Raw genomic sequence first — 14,684 nt, forward strand, 5'->3', positions numbered from 1 at the left:
GCGGTTTGTATATTAGAATAATCACTAAATTTATTTTCTCTATTTTTAATCCCAATACCTCTACCACCTCATTTGTAATGTTAAGGAGCTCCGAGCATACAAGGTCTTCCATAGTATACAGACCCACTCCTCCATGTGACCTAATTTTCCTATCACAGTTGTGTACTTTTCGAGACTACATTTCAAATATTCCCTAACATACATGGCTTCTCCCCCCTCTTTGTGTAAAATAGTTTAAATCCATTTATGGGACATTCAGCAAATAGTTCTCTATTTTTTACATTCATCAATGTTTCGGTACGTGCAATAGTATGTATTGTTTCATTGCAGATAACAGCATTTAAATTTTTTTTTGTTTCTTAGACTTAGACTCGTACTACCAAGCTGCTGTTGGCAATTGGATAATTTTTTTATGAAGTCATTTGTTATTTTTTCCCCTACTTTAGTAATTTATGCTTTTGATCTCAATTAGTTTTATATCCTAGCTTTTTAATTTTTTCCCCTTATATATTGCCATCTTATCTGTCTGCTTTACATGGCTTAAGCAGAGTCATGTCTGCTTAAGCCTTTGTTATTTTACTAATTTACCTGTTTTAATTATTATTTGTTTTCAAAGTTTAGTTTACCCCATTTTATTTGCTTTTTGCAGTACAATACTTTACTAATAATCTTGTAATAGTAATTGGTAATGTAGCACTTGGCCTTTCTCCTTCAGAATGTATGCACACATCATAGAAAGAAGAAGAGAATACCACACAAGATGGCAGCGTATGTCACGGGCCAAAAAGCGACGCCTAAAAGAACAGGTAAACCTCGAAGTCTTTCAGAGGTTGATAGATGGAAAGCGACTGAATACAGGCAACTCCTTCTCTACACCGGTAAGATTGTACTGAAGGGAATCTTACCCAAAGAATTGTATGACCATTTCCTGACTCTGAGTGTAGCCATTTCTATTCTTGTATCACCTAAATTGATTCAGTTAAATTACAGTTAATATGCACATGATCTTTTGCTGTACTTTGTGTTAAAGGCTCGTGAGCTGTATGGTAAGGATTTTTTAGTGTACAATGTACACTGCCTAACACACATATCCTCTGATGCCAAAGAGTTTGGTAGTTTGGACAGATGTTCAGCATTTCCATTTGAAAATTACCTGCAGCAGGTTAAGAATATGGTTCGATCAAGTAAAAACCCTCTTGTTCAAGGAGGATTTAAGGGATTTACTGGAGAACTTGGCAAAGGTATATTCACAATAGTCGTCTCTATTACTAATGACACTATTGCAGATGAAGGTATCTTTGTAAGATATTGCTATGCCACCTCCTTTTTTTATTAGGCCTGCAGTTGTGAATGGCTTTATTATCAGCCAAGTTGTAGCATACAACATAGCATATATATGTATATGGCATACATATATATATATATATATATATATATATATATATATATATATATATATATATATATATATATATATATATATATGTATATATATTTATATATATATATATATATATATATATATATATATATATATATATATATATATATATATATATATATATATATATATATATATATATTCAAAATTCGTCAGTGTACTACATTTTTGTTGTTGCTTTTAGGTGATGCTTTTAACCAGTGTACGTGGGTCTGATTGTGCAACCATGGTTCGAAGAATAATGAAGATATGAACAAACGGCCTGTGGTCACTATACAGTCTGGAAGGGCAAAAGAAGAAATTGGCATTTCTACAAAAACAAGAACTATATAATGTTATTTTAAGTAAGTAACCAAAAAATTAAATAATTTTTTTAAAGTTTAAAATTCACTTAAAAATTTAAATTTTAAATTAAAAAATTTTAACCAAAAAACTTAATATTTTTCATATTTGGAACCATTCCATAATATTTTCCCAAGCATAAATGATTATATTTCTATCACTTGCTCTTAAGATTGTTTCATTTAATAGAGGTTGGGCATAATTGTTCTCTGCTGCTAATAGAACTGACTGACTTAGCTATAGGAAAATGTAAACTTAATTGGTTTATCCATTACAGTATTGTGCAGTTTATTTCATGATCCTGTGCTTAATACTTGCATAAATAGTAGATTACAAAATGCATTTTTATATCATTAGTATTGAATAATAATAATGCAAATAATTGACTTATAAATGATGTACAATTAATTGGTAGGTGATATTATATTATTAATATTTTTTCATTCTTGCAAAGCCTTAACAAAGCCATTAACATGTTAATATAAACTTGATCACCTTCCACTTATTTTCTCATGTGCTACCTACATGTACAAAACCTTATTCCTAAATGCATATTTTGTTCTGAAGCTTGTCCTTTATATGTTGTGTATCACCATCTCTGGAGAGTTTTATCTGATTGATGTATAAATTACTTTTAATTTTACAGAATATTATTGTTATACTGAATTTATTATTATATAAATAACTTAATTTTACAGAATCATCTATCAATGCACATCCACAAGTTGAGGAGGAGGATGTGACCTTCCAGATTTCTGAAGTACTGAAACATGCACCAAACAGGCCTGGTGGATCTAGGTACAAGGTAAAATAATTTAAATTTTTTTTTTTTTTTTACTAATTGTCCGATATATATATATATATATATATATATATATATATATATATATATATATATATATATATATATATATATGTCGTACCTAGTAGCCAGAACGCACTTCTCAGCCTACTATGCAAGGCCAAATTTGCCTAATAAGCCAAGTTTTCCTGAATTAATATATTTTCAATAATTTTTTTCTTATGAAATGATAAAGCTACCCATTTCATTATGTATGAGGTCAATTTTTTTTTATTGGAGTTAGAATTAACGTAGATATATGACCGAACCTAACCAACCCTACCTAACCTAACCTAACCTAACCTATCTTTATAGGTTAGGTTAGGTTAGGTAGCCAAAAAAGTTAGGTTAGGTTAGGTTAGGTAGGTTAGGTAGTCGAAAAACAATTAATTCATGAAAACTTGGCTTATTAGGCAAATTGGGCCTTGCATAGTAGGCTGAAAAGTGTGTTCTGGCTACTAGGTACGACATATATATATATATATATATATATATATATATATATATATATATATATATATATATATATATATATATATATATATATATATATATATATATGTGTGTGTGTGTCGTACCTAGTAGCCAGAACGCACATCTCAGCCTACTATGCAAGGCCCGATTTGCCTAATAAGCCAAGTTTTCATGAATTAATGTTTTTTCGACTACCTAACCTAACATTTTCAGCTACCTAACCTAACCTATAAAGATAGGTTAGGTAGGGTTGGTTAGGTTCGGTCATATATCTATATTAATTTTAACTCCAATAAAAAAAGAATTGACCTCATACATAATGAAATGGATAGCTTTATCATTTCATAAGAAAAAAAAAGAAAATATATTAATTAATGAAAACTTGGCTTATTAGGCAAATCGGGCCTTGCATAGTAGGCTGAAAAGTGCATTCTGGCTACTAGATACGACATATATATATATATATATATATATATATATATATATATATATATATATATATATATATATATATATATATATATATATTTATATATGTGTATATAATATATATATATATATATATTATATATATATATATATATATTATATATATATATGTCGTACCTAGTAGCCAGAACTCACTTCTCAGCCTACTATGCATGGCCCGATTTGCCTGATAAGCCAAGTTTTCATGAATTAATGTTTTTTCGTCTACCTAACCTACCTAACCTAACCTAACCTAACTTTTTTTGGCTACCTAACCTAACCTTACCTATAAATATAGGTTAGGTTAGGTTAGGTAGGGTTGGTTAGGTTCGGTCATATATCTACGTTAATTTTAACTCCAATAAAAAAAAATTTACCTCATACATAGAGAAAAGGGTTGCTTTATCATTTCATAAGAAAAAAATTATAGTAAATATATTAATTCAGGAAAACTTGGCTTATTAGGCAAATCGGGCCTTGAATAGTAGGCTGAGAAGTGAGTTCTGGCTACTAGGTACGACATATATATATATATATATATATATATATATATATATATATTATATATATATATATATATTATATATATATATATATATATATATATATATATATATATATATATATATATATATATATATATATATATATATATATATATAGTGTGTGTGTAAATACCTAAGTGTAGTTACAGGATGAGACCGTCTTCCCAGCACTCTTTGTCATATAACGCTTTGAAACTACTGACAGTCTTGGCCACCACCACCTTCTCACCTAACTTGTTCCAACCGTCTACCACGCTATTTGCGAAAGTGAATTTTCTTATATTTCTTTAGCATCTGTGTTAAGCTAGTTTCAATCTATGACCTCCTGTTCTTGAAGTTCCAGGTCTCAGGAAATCTTCCCTGTCGATTTTATCAATTCCTGATACTATTTTGTATGTAGTGATCATATCACCTCTTTCTTCTGTCTTTTAGTTTTGGCATATTTAATGCCTCTAACCTCTCCTCGTAGCTCTTGCCCTTCAGTTCTGGGAGCCACTTAGTAGCATGTCTTTGCACCTTTTCCAGTTTGTTGATGTGCTTCTTAAGATATGGGCCAACTTCTGTTGTTGGGCACCACACAACAGCTGCATATTCTAGCTTTGGCGTAACAAAAGTCATGAACAATTTCTTTAGTATATCACCATCCATGTATTTAAACGCAATTCTAAAGTTAGAAAGCGTAGCATAGGCTCCTCGCACAATATTCTTTATGTGGTTCTCAGGTGATAGTTTTCTATCTAGAACCACCCCTAGATCTCTTTCTTTATCAGAATTCTTTAAAGATTTCTCACATAATGTATAGGTTGTGTGGGGTCTATGTTCTCCTGTTCCACATTCCATAACATGGCATTTATTAACATTAAATTCCATTTGCCAAGTGGTGCTCCATATACTTATTTTATCCAGGTTTTCTTGAAGGGCATGACAATCATCTAAATTTCTTATCCTTCCTATTATCTTAGCATCATCAGCAAACATGTTCATGTAATTCTGTATACCAACTGGTAGATCATTTATGTAGACAATAAACATCACTGGTGCAAGAACTGAACCCTGTGGTACTCCACTTGTGACATTTCTCCAGTCCGATACATTGCCTCTGATTACTGCCCTCATTTTTCTATCAGTCAGAAAATTTTTCATCCATGTTAGAAGCTTACCTGTCACCCCTCCAATATTTTCCAGTTTCCAGAACAACCTCTCTATGTGGAACTCTGTCGAATGCCTTTTTTAGGTCCAGATAGATGCAGTCAACCCAACCATCTCTTTCCTGTAATATATCTGTTGCTCGATCATAGAAACTGAGTAAATTCGATACACAGGATCTTCCAAATCGAAAACCATACTGTCTGTCTGAAATTATATCATTTCTCTCCAGGTATTCTACCCATTTAGTTTTAATTATTTTTTCCAATATTCCAATTCCAATTTTTTCCAATAATGTATGTGTGTGTATGTATATTTGTGTTGTTGAATATGACCGAAATTCATAGTCTTTCTGCCCCTCTCCTTACTGCTATTGTTGTTTCTCGCATCTTTGTATTCCTTGTATGTTTGGGCAATTTTTCCCTTTTTCCTAGTTCTGCATCTCTGCTTTAGTATAAATTTTGTTGTGCCATTATCATATATTTCACAAAACTTGACATACATCTCATTTACTTCATGTCCTAACAGCAAGTGTTTGTCAAATTCCTTAAGGAAATATCTGAGTTCCCCATAATGACCTCTCCACAAGTCAGGTTTTTCAACTGCTTCAAGCTCATTTTCTTCCAGATTATAATGCATTGCATACTTTATTCCCAAAAAGACATGGTCACTTTTACCCAAGTGACAATGTCACTTGGGTAAAAGGAGGGAGGTACTGAAAGGAGGAAAAGGGAGGTACCAAAGGAGGGAGGTACTGAATGATAAATATATCTTTCTCTTTCCTGGTAAATATAATATCCAGCATGGAGGGAACATCCCCTTCCCTCATCCTCGTAGCTTGTTTAACATGTAGAAACATGAATGTTTACAGGGTGAGGTTTACGAAATTATATATATATATATATATATATATATATATATATATATATATATATATATATATATATATATATATATATATATATATATATATATATATATATATGTCGTACCTAGTAGCCAGAACGCACTTCTCAGCCTACTATGCAAGGCCCAATTTGCCTAATAAGCCAAGTTTTCATGAATTAATTGTTTTTCGACTACCAAACCTACCTAACCTAACCTAACCTAACTTTTTCGGCTACCTAACCTAACCTAACCTATTAAGATAGGTTAGGTTAGGTTAGGTAGGGTTGGTTAGGTTCGGTCATATATCTACGTTATTTTTAACTCCAATAAAAAAAAATTGACCTCATACATAATGAAATAGGTAGCTTTATCATTTCATAAGAAAAAAATTCTAGAAAATGTATTAATTCAGGAAAACTTGGCTTATTAGGCAAATCGGGCCTTGCATAGTAGGCCGAGAAGTGCATTCTGGCTACTAGGTACGACATATATATATATATATATATATATATATATATATATATATATATATATATATATATATATATATATATATATACATATATATATATATATATATATATATATATATATATATATATATATATATATATACATATATATATTAGTATATTTTGGTAGCAGTCTTTCCTGTAGACATATTTTATTAAATATGACCGAAAAAGTAAGATTAATAATTCTAACACGAATTTTCTCAATCTTTCGTACATTATGCTTCACTGTTGGAGGTAAATCAAAAATCACTTCTCCAAAATTCATTTTTATTTCTAGTCTGACGCGACACGGGCGCGTTTCGTAAAACTTATTACATTTTCAAAGACTTCACAAATACACAACTGATTAGAACTTGCGTTTCCCTGATTTTATATCTACATTTGAGTGAGGTGGGAAGGGTGATGTGGCATTACATTTGAGTAAGGTGGGAAGGATGATGTGGCATTAGAGGATATTAATAGGGTATTAAAAGTATCAACACAAGACAGAACACGAAACAATGGATATTGAATAGAAGTGTTTGTAGAAAGCCTATTGGTCCATATTTCTTGATGCTTCTATATTGGAGCGGAGTCTTGAGGTGGGTAGAATATAGTTGTGCAATAATTGGCTGTTGATTGCTGGTGTTGACTTCTTGATGTGTAGTGCCTCGCAAACGTCTAGCCGCCTGCTATCGCTGTATCTATCGATGATTTCTGTGTTGTTTACTAGGATTTCTCTGGCGATGGTTTGGTTATGGGAAGAGATTATATGTTCCTTAATGGAGCCCTGTTGTTTATGCATCGTTAAACGCCTAGAAAGAGATGTTGTTGTCTTGCCTATATACTGGGTTTTTTGGAGCTTACAGTCCCCAAGTGGGCATTTGAAGGCATAGACGACGTTAGTCTCTTTTAAAGCGTTCTGTTTCGTGTCTGGAGAGTTTCTCATGAGTAGGCTGGCCTATATGACCCAGTATATAGGCAAGACAACAACATCTCTTTCTAGGCGTTTAACGATGCATAAACAACAGGGCTCCATTAAGGAACATATAATCTCTTCCCATAACCAAACCATCGCCAGAGAAATCCTAGTAAACAACACAGAAATCATCGATAGATACAGCGATAGCAGGCGGCTAGACGTTTGCGAGGCACTACACATCAAGAAGTCAACACCAGCAATCAACAGCCAATTATTGCACAACTATATTCTACCCACCTCAAGACTCCGCTCCAATATAGAAGCATCAAGAAATATGGACCAATAGGCTTTCTACAAACACTTCTATTCAATATCCATTGTTTCGTGTTCTGTCTTGTGTTGATACTTTTAATACCCTATTAATATCCTCTAATGCCACATCATCCTTCCCACCTTACTCAAATGTAATGCCACATCACCCTTCCCACCTCACTCAAATGTAGATATAAAATCAGGGAAACGCAAGTTCTAATCAGTTGTGTATTTGTGAAGTCTTTGAAAATGTAATAAGTTTTACGAAACGCGCCCGTGTCGCGTCAGACTAGAAATAAAAATGAATTTTGGAGAAGTGATTTTTTATTTACCTCCAACAGTGAAGCATAATGTACGAAAGATTGAGAAAATTCGTGTTAGAATTATTAATCTTACTTTTTCGGTCATATTTAATAAAACATATATATATATATATATATATATATATATATATATATATATATATATATATATATATATATATATATATATAATATATATATATATAATATATAAAGTTTGTGTGTGTACAATTTATATAAATAAATAATTAAATATTAATTTTGTTAATATCTTTTCAGGGAAAACTTGCAAGTACAATTCGTATACAAGAGGGGCAACAAGAGCCAGAGGATGTCTACTAAGAAAATATATAAGTCTTTATCCTCACACTCTTGATATATGGTCTTCTCTGGTCTCTTTATTTTCTCTCCTCACAAATGTCCCTTTTTTTTATTTCTTTTACGTTTCTCTCCTGTTTTTCTTGTCTTTTAATCTCTCCTTTCCTCCTCTCTTCTAACACCTCTCGTTTCCTGTCTCTTCTAGCTTCTCTCTTCCTTTACTTTTTATATTTGTGGTATTCATTTATGTCATTTTTATCTTGTATATTTTTCTTGTATCTTTTTCTTATCTTGTGTTTCTCTTCCCCTTCTCTTCAATGATTTCTCATTTCTCTCCTCTCTCTGTTGTTTCTGTTCTGTCTTCTCTCTCCTTGCCTTAATTTTGTTCTGTCTCCTCTTTTGTTGTGTGTGTGTGTCTTTCTGTCTCTGTCTGTCTGTCTCTCTCTTTCTCTCTCTCTCTTTCTCTCTCTCTCTCTCTCTCTCTCTCTCTCTCTCTCTCTCTCTCTCTCTCTCTCTCTCTCTCTCTCTCTCTCTCTCTCTCTCTCTCTCTCTCTCTCTCTCTCTTTCTTTCTTTCTCTTTCTTTTTCTTTCTCTTTCTCGCTCTCTCTCTGGCTCTGTTGCTCTCTCTCTCTCTCTGGCTCTCTTGCTCTCTCTCTCTCTGGCTCTCTCTCTCTCTGGCTCTCTTGCTCTCTCTCTGGCTCTCTTGCTCTCTCTCTGGCTCTCTGGCTCTGGCTCTCTTGCTCGCTCTCTTGCTCTCTCTCTGGCTCTCTTGCTCTCTCTCTCTCTCTCTGGCTCTCTCTCTCTCTCTCTCTCTCTCTCTCTCTCTCTCTGGCTCTCTCTCTCTCTGGCTCTCTCTCTCTCTCTGGCTCTGGCTCTCTCTCTCTCTTTGGCGCTCTCTCTCTCTGGCTCTCTCTCTCTCTGGCTCTCTCTTTCTCTCTCTTTCTCTCTGGCTCTCTCTCTCTCTCTCTGGCTCTGGCTCTCTCTCTCTGGCTCTGGCCCTCTCTCTCTCTCTCTCTCTCTCTCTCTCTCTCTCTCTCTCTCTCTCTCTCTCCCTCTCTTTCTCTCTTTCTCTGGCTCTCTCGCTCTCTCTGGCTCTCGCTCTCTCTGGCTCTTGCTCTCTGGCTCTCGCTCTCTGGCTCTCTCTCTCTCTGGCTCTCTCTCTCTCTGGCTCTCTCTCGCTCTCTGGCTCTGGCTCTCTCTCTGGCTCTGACTCTCTCTCTAGCTCTGACTCACTCTCTCTCTGGCTCTGGCTCACGCTCTCTCTCTCTGGCTCTGGCTCTCTCTCTCTCTGGCTCTGGCTCTCTCTCTCTCTGGCTCTCTCTCTCTCTCTCTCTCTGGCTCTCTCTCTCTGGCTCTCTCTTTCTCTCTGGCTCTCTCTCTCTCTCTCTGGCTCTGGCTCTCTCTGGCTCTGGCTCTCTCTCTCTCTCTCTGGCTCTGACTCTCTCTCTGGTTCTGGCTCACGCTCTCTCTCTGGCTCTCGCTCTCTCTCTCTCTGGCTCTCATATTTCATTTGATTTAAAAATGTCTGAGATTTTTACTTAATCTAAGTTATATTGCATGGTGCTAATATGAATATTATACATGACTGTTTTTTCTTTTCTTTCTCTCTCTTTCTCCCTTTCTTTCTTTCTCTTTCTTTCCTTCTCTCTCTCTTTTTCTTTCTCTTTCTACATGAATATAATACTTGACTGTTTACATTCACTTGTAGATTTTTATTTTTAGTTAATTAGTCCTAAACTTTTGATTAATAGATTTTTATTATTAGTCATAGAAAAACTATAGCGTTATATGTATACTCGGAAAATTTTACTTGTTTTAGTTTTAAGTAACAATAACTGCTTGTAACGTCAGACTGATCTCAGCATGACATGAATCATGACAGGCTGCTTGATCACAAAATCTATTGTGTTCACATATTGCATATATAGATTTTTAAATTTTTACTTTTATATTCTGTTATAGATATAGTCTATATATTTCGAGCTATTACATATATTTTGTTGTATTACTCATTCTTAATTAAATAAATATAATATTTTAATTCTCTTTTTGTACCCTATTTATTTGTAATTTGCACATACATATATAGGATGTCCATTTCTTTCTCAGATATGTCTTCTTTCTTTCTCTCCCTTTCTATTTCAGATATGAATTAAAAAATTATTATACCCTAATTTACCCTAAACGTTTTAATGTAGGTAATTAAAAGATTATAAAAAAGTTTTTAGAAATGTTAATTATTTACGTTCTAAGGTTGTATATAAAAGTTCTCAAAAAACCTTTTCTAAACGTAATTATAAACGTGCTGAAAACAATGAAATGTCGTTTTTAGGATGTTTTAAAAACATGAAAATGTTTGCTGGGTCAGCCCTTGACAAAAATGAGTTTCCGATTGGACTCTTCATTGACCTAAGAAAAGCCTTTGATACTATTAATCACAACTACCTCTTACTTAAACTCCAGCATTATGGAATCCGAGGCCTTGCCCTTGACTACATCCGATCCTATCTTAGTGACAGACACCAATATGTAACCATCAATGATACAACTTCTTCCACTCTACCAATTACCGTTGGAGTGCCACAGGGCAGCATCTTAGGACCTCTTCTATTTCTTATATATATAAACGATCTGCCTAATGTCTCTAATATTCTCAAACCTATATTGTTTGCTGACGATACTACCCTAATCTACTCAAACCTCAACCCACATACACTAAATAATGTTGTGAATAATGAATTAAAAAAAGTCCACTTATGGATGTCAACGAACAAACTAACATTAAACATCGAAAAGACTTACTACATCTTATTTGGAAGCAAATCATCAAATGCAATTCAGCTACAGATAGACAACATTAACATCAGTAATAAAAATGATGGCAAGTTTCTTGGCCTATTCCTAGACAAGAGACTCAACTTCAGCACCCACATTCAACACATAACTAAGAAAGTCTCTAAGACAGTTGGTATACTCTCCAAAATCAGATATTATGTTCCTAACTCTGCTCTCCTCTCACTATATTATGCACTAATCTACCCCTATCTTAATTATGGTATCTGTGCATGGGGGTCTATCACTGCAAACCACCTTAAGCCCATCATCACACAGCAAAAATCTGCTATCAGAATAATAACTAACTCTGCTTTCAGACAACACTCAGCTCCCTTGTTTAAATCCCTAAACTTGCTAAATATTAACTCCCTCCACACATTCTCTTGTGTCAACTACATTTACAAAACCCTGTTCTTAAATGCAAACCATGCTCTGAAACTCTCCCTGGACAGATGTAATAGGACCCATTATCACCACACCAGAAATAAATATCTCTTTGATATCCCCAGGGTCAAACTTAATCTGTGTAAACACTCTATGCAAATTAAGGGACCTAGTCTATGGAACTCACTCCCTAGTGAATTGAAAAACTGTAAAACTTTTGCCTTATTTAAAAGCAAAACCAAAAAGTACCTAACTTCATCTATTTAGTTTCCTACACTGAGCTTTAAATTTGCTCTGTACCTAGTGTTACCCAATCTCCTAATTTTTATGTAATATCAAACAACCTTATCATTGTGTTCATTGCTGTCTTCTTTTATGTGCTAGCCATATGCTGTATTGTGACTACCAATTTTTGTCAACTACCATTCAAGCTGTCATTGCAATCAATCATATATTGTTTCTGCTGTATTGTGCCTACCAATTTGTTGTCAACTACCATTTTAAGCTGTCATTGCAATCAATCATGGCTACCTATGTGCTTTAATATACTGTACCTATAATTTTCTCTCATCTTCTTTTTTTTCATTCCATGTAATCTGTTTTCATTTTTTTTGTCTATAAACTTTGCAAGTATTTACCTCCTTAAAATTTTCTTAGATTAAGGACCTGCCCGAAACGCTGCGCGTGCTAGTGGCTTTACAAGACTGTAATTACCATATTTGTATCCTCACATTCCTTATGTACATTCTTGTATATGCATAAATAAAAAAATAAATAAATAAATATATATATATATATATATATATATATATATATATATATATATATATATATACATACATATATATATATATATATATATATATATATATATATATATATATATATATATATATATATATATGTATACATATATATATATATATATATATATATATATATATATATATATATATATATATATACATATATATATATATATATATATATATATATATATATATTATTAAATATGACCGAAAAAGTAAGATTAATACTTTGATTAATATTGCACAACTATATTCTACCCACCTCAAGACTCCGCTCCAATATAGAAGCATCAAGAAATATGGACCAATAGGCTTTCTACAAACACTTCTATTCAATACCCATTGTTTCTGTTCTGTCTTGTGTTGATACTTTTAATACCCTATTAATATCCCCTAGTGTTCTGTCTTGTGTTAATGCCACATCACCCTTCCCACCTCACTCAAATGTAATGCCACATCACCCTTCCCACCTCACTCAAATGTAGATATAAAATCAGGGAAACGCAAGTTCTAATCAGTTGTGTATTTGTGAAGTCTTTGAAAATGTAATAAGTTTTACGAAACGCGCCCGTGTCGCGTCAGACTAGAAATAAAAATGAATTTTGGAGAAGTGATTTTTGATTTACCTCCAACAGTGAAGCGTAATGTACGAAAGATGAGAAAATTCGTGTTAGAATTATTAATCTTACTTTTTCGGTCATATTTAATAATATATGTCTACAGGAAAGACTGCTACCAAAATATACTAATATATATATATATATATATATATATATATATATATATATATATATATATATATATATATATATATATATATATATATGTATACATATATATACCCGCCAAACACACACCGAAACTACGACGTTGGTACAACGTTCGAACAAGTTTTAACACCTCCTAACCAGTTATAACAACCAATATAGCAAGTTGTAACAACGTTCTAATACGTCATAAACACGTTAAGCCAAGATGTAACAACTTTATTACAAGTTGTAACAAGCGGAAAATAGAGACAGTTTCGGTTTGTGTTTCCTGGGTATATATATATATATATATATATATATATATATATATATATATATATATATATATATATATATATATATATATATATATATATATATATATATATATATATTTATATGTATATATATATATATATATATATATATATATATATATATATATATATATATATATATATATATATATATATATATATATATATGTCGTACCTAGTAGCCAGAACTCACTTCTCAGCCTACTATGCACGGCCTGATTTGCCTAATAAGCCAAGTTTTCATGAATTAATTGTTTTTCGACGACCTAACCAAACCTAACCTAACTTTTTCGGCTACCTAACCTAACCTAACCTATAAAGATAGGTTAGGTTAGGTTAGGTAGGGTTGGTTAGGTTCGGTCATATATCTACTTTAATTTTATCTCCAATAAAAAACAATTGACCTCATACATAATGAAATGGGTAGCTTTATCATTTCATAAGAAAAAAATTAGAGAAAATATATTAATTCAGGAAAACTTGGCTTATTAGGCAAATCGGGCCTTGCATAGTAGGCTGAGAAGTGAGTTCTGGCTACTAGGTACGACACATATATATATATATATATATATATATATATATATATATATATATATATATATATATATATATATATATATATGTCGTACCTAATAGCCAGAACGCACTTCTCAGCCTACTATTCAAGGCCCGATTTGCCTAATAAGCCAAGTTTTCATGAATTAATGTTTTTTCGTCTACCTAACCTACCTAACCTAACCTAACCTAGCTTTTTTTGGCTACCTAACCTAACCTTACCTATAAATATAGGTTAGGTTAGGTTAGGTAGGGTTGGTTAGGTTCGGTCATATATCTACATTAATTTTAACTCCAATAAAAAAAAATTGACCTCATACATAGAGAAAAGGGTTGCTTTATCATTTCATGAGAAAAAAATTATAGTAAATATATTAATTCAGGAAAACTTGGCTTATTAGGCAAATCGGGCCTTGAATAGTAGGCTGAGAAGTGAGTTCTGGCTACTAGGTACGACATATATATATATATATATATATATATATATATATATATATATATATATATATATATATATGTCGTACCTAGTAGCCAGAACGCAC

General features: G+C 32.6%; 1 long non-coding RNA gene across 1 annotated transcript; it reads left to right on the top strand.

The window, feature by feature from the left end:
* Window positions 1-1,671: 1,671 nt before the first annotated feature.
* On the top strand, window positions 1,672-8,946 carry LOC138372248 (uncharacterized). The gene is made up of 3 exons (XR_011230772.1): window positions 1,672-1,785; window positions 2,482-2,588; window positions 8,455-8,946. It is a non-coding gene; the product is annotated as an uncharacterized lncRNA (long non-coding RNA).
* The last annotated feature ends 5,738 nt before the right edge of the window (window positions 8,947-14,684 follow it).

The sequence above is a fragment of the Procambarus clarkii genome, chromosome 38 (assembly GCF_040958095.1).
Source record: "Procambarus clarkii isolate CNS0578487 chromosome 38, FALCON_Pclarkii_2.0, whole genome shotgun sequence".
In the NCBI taxonomy this organism is placed as follows: Eukaryota; Metazoa; Arthropoda; class Malacostraca; order Decapoda; family Cambaridae; genus Procambarus; species Procambarus clarkii.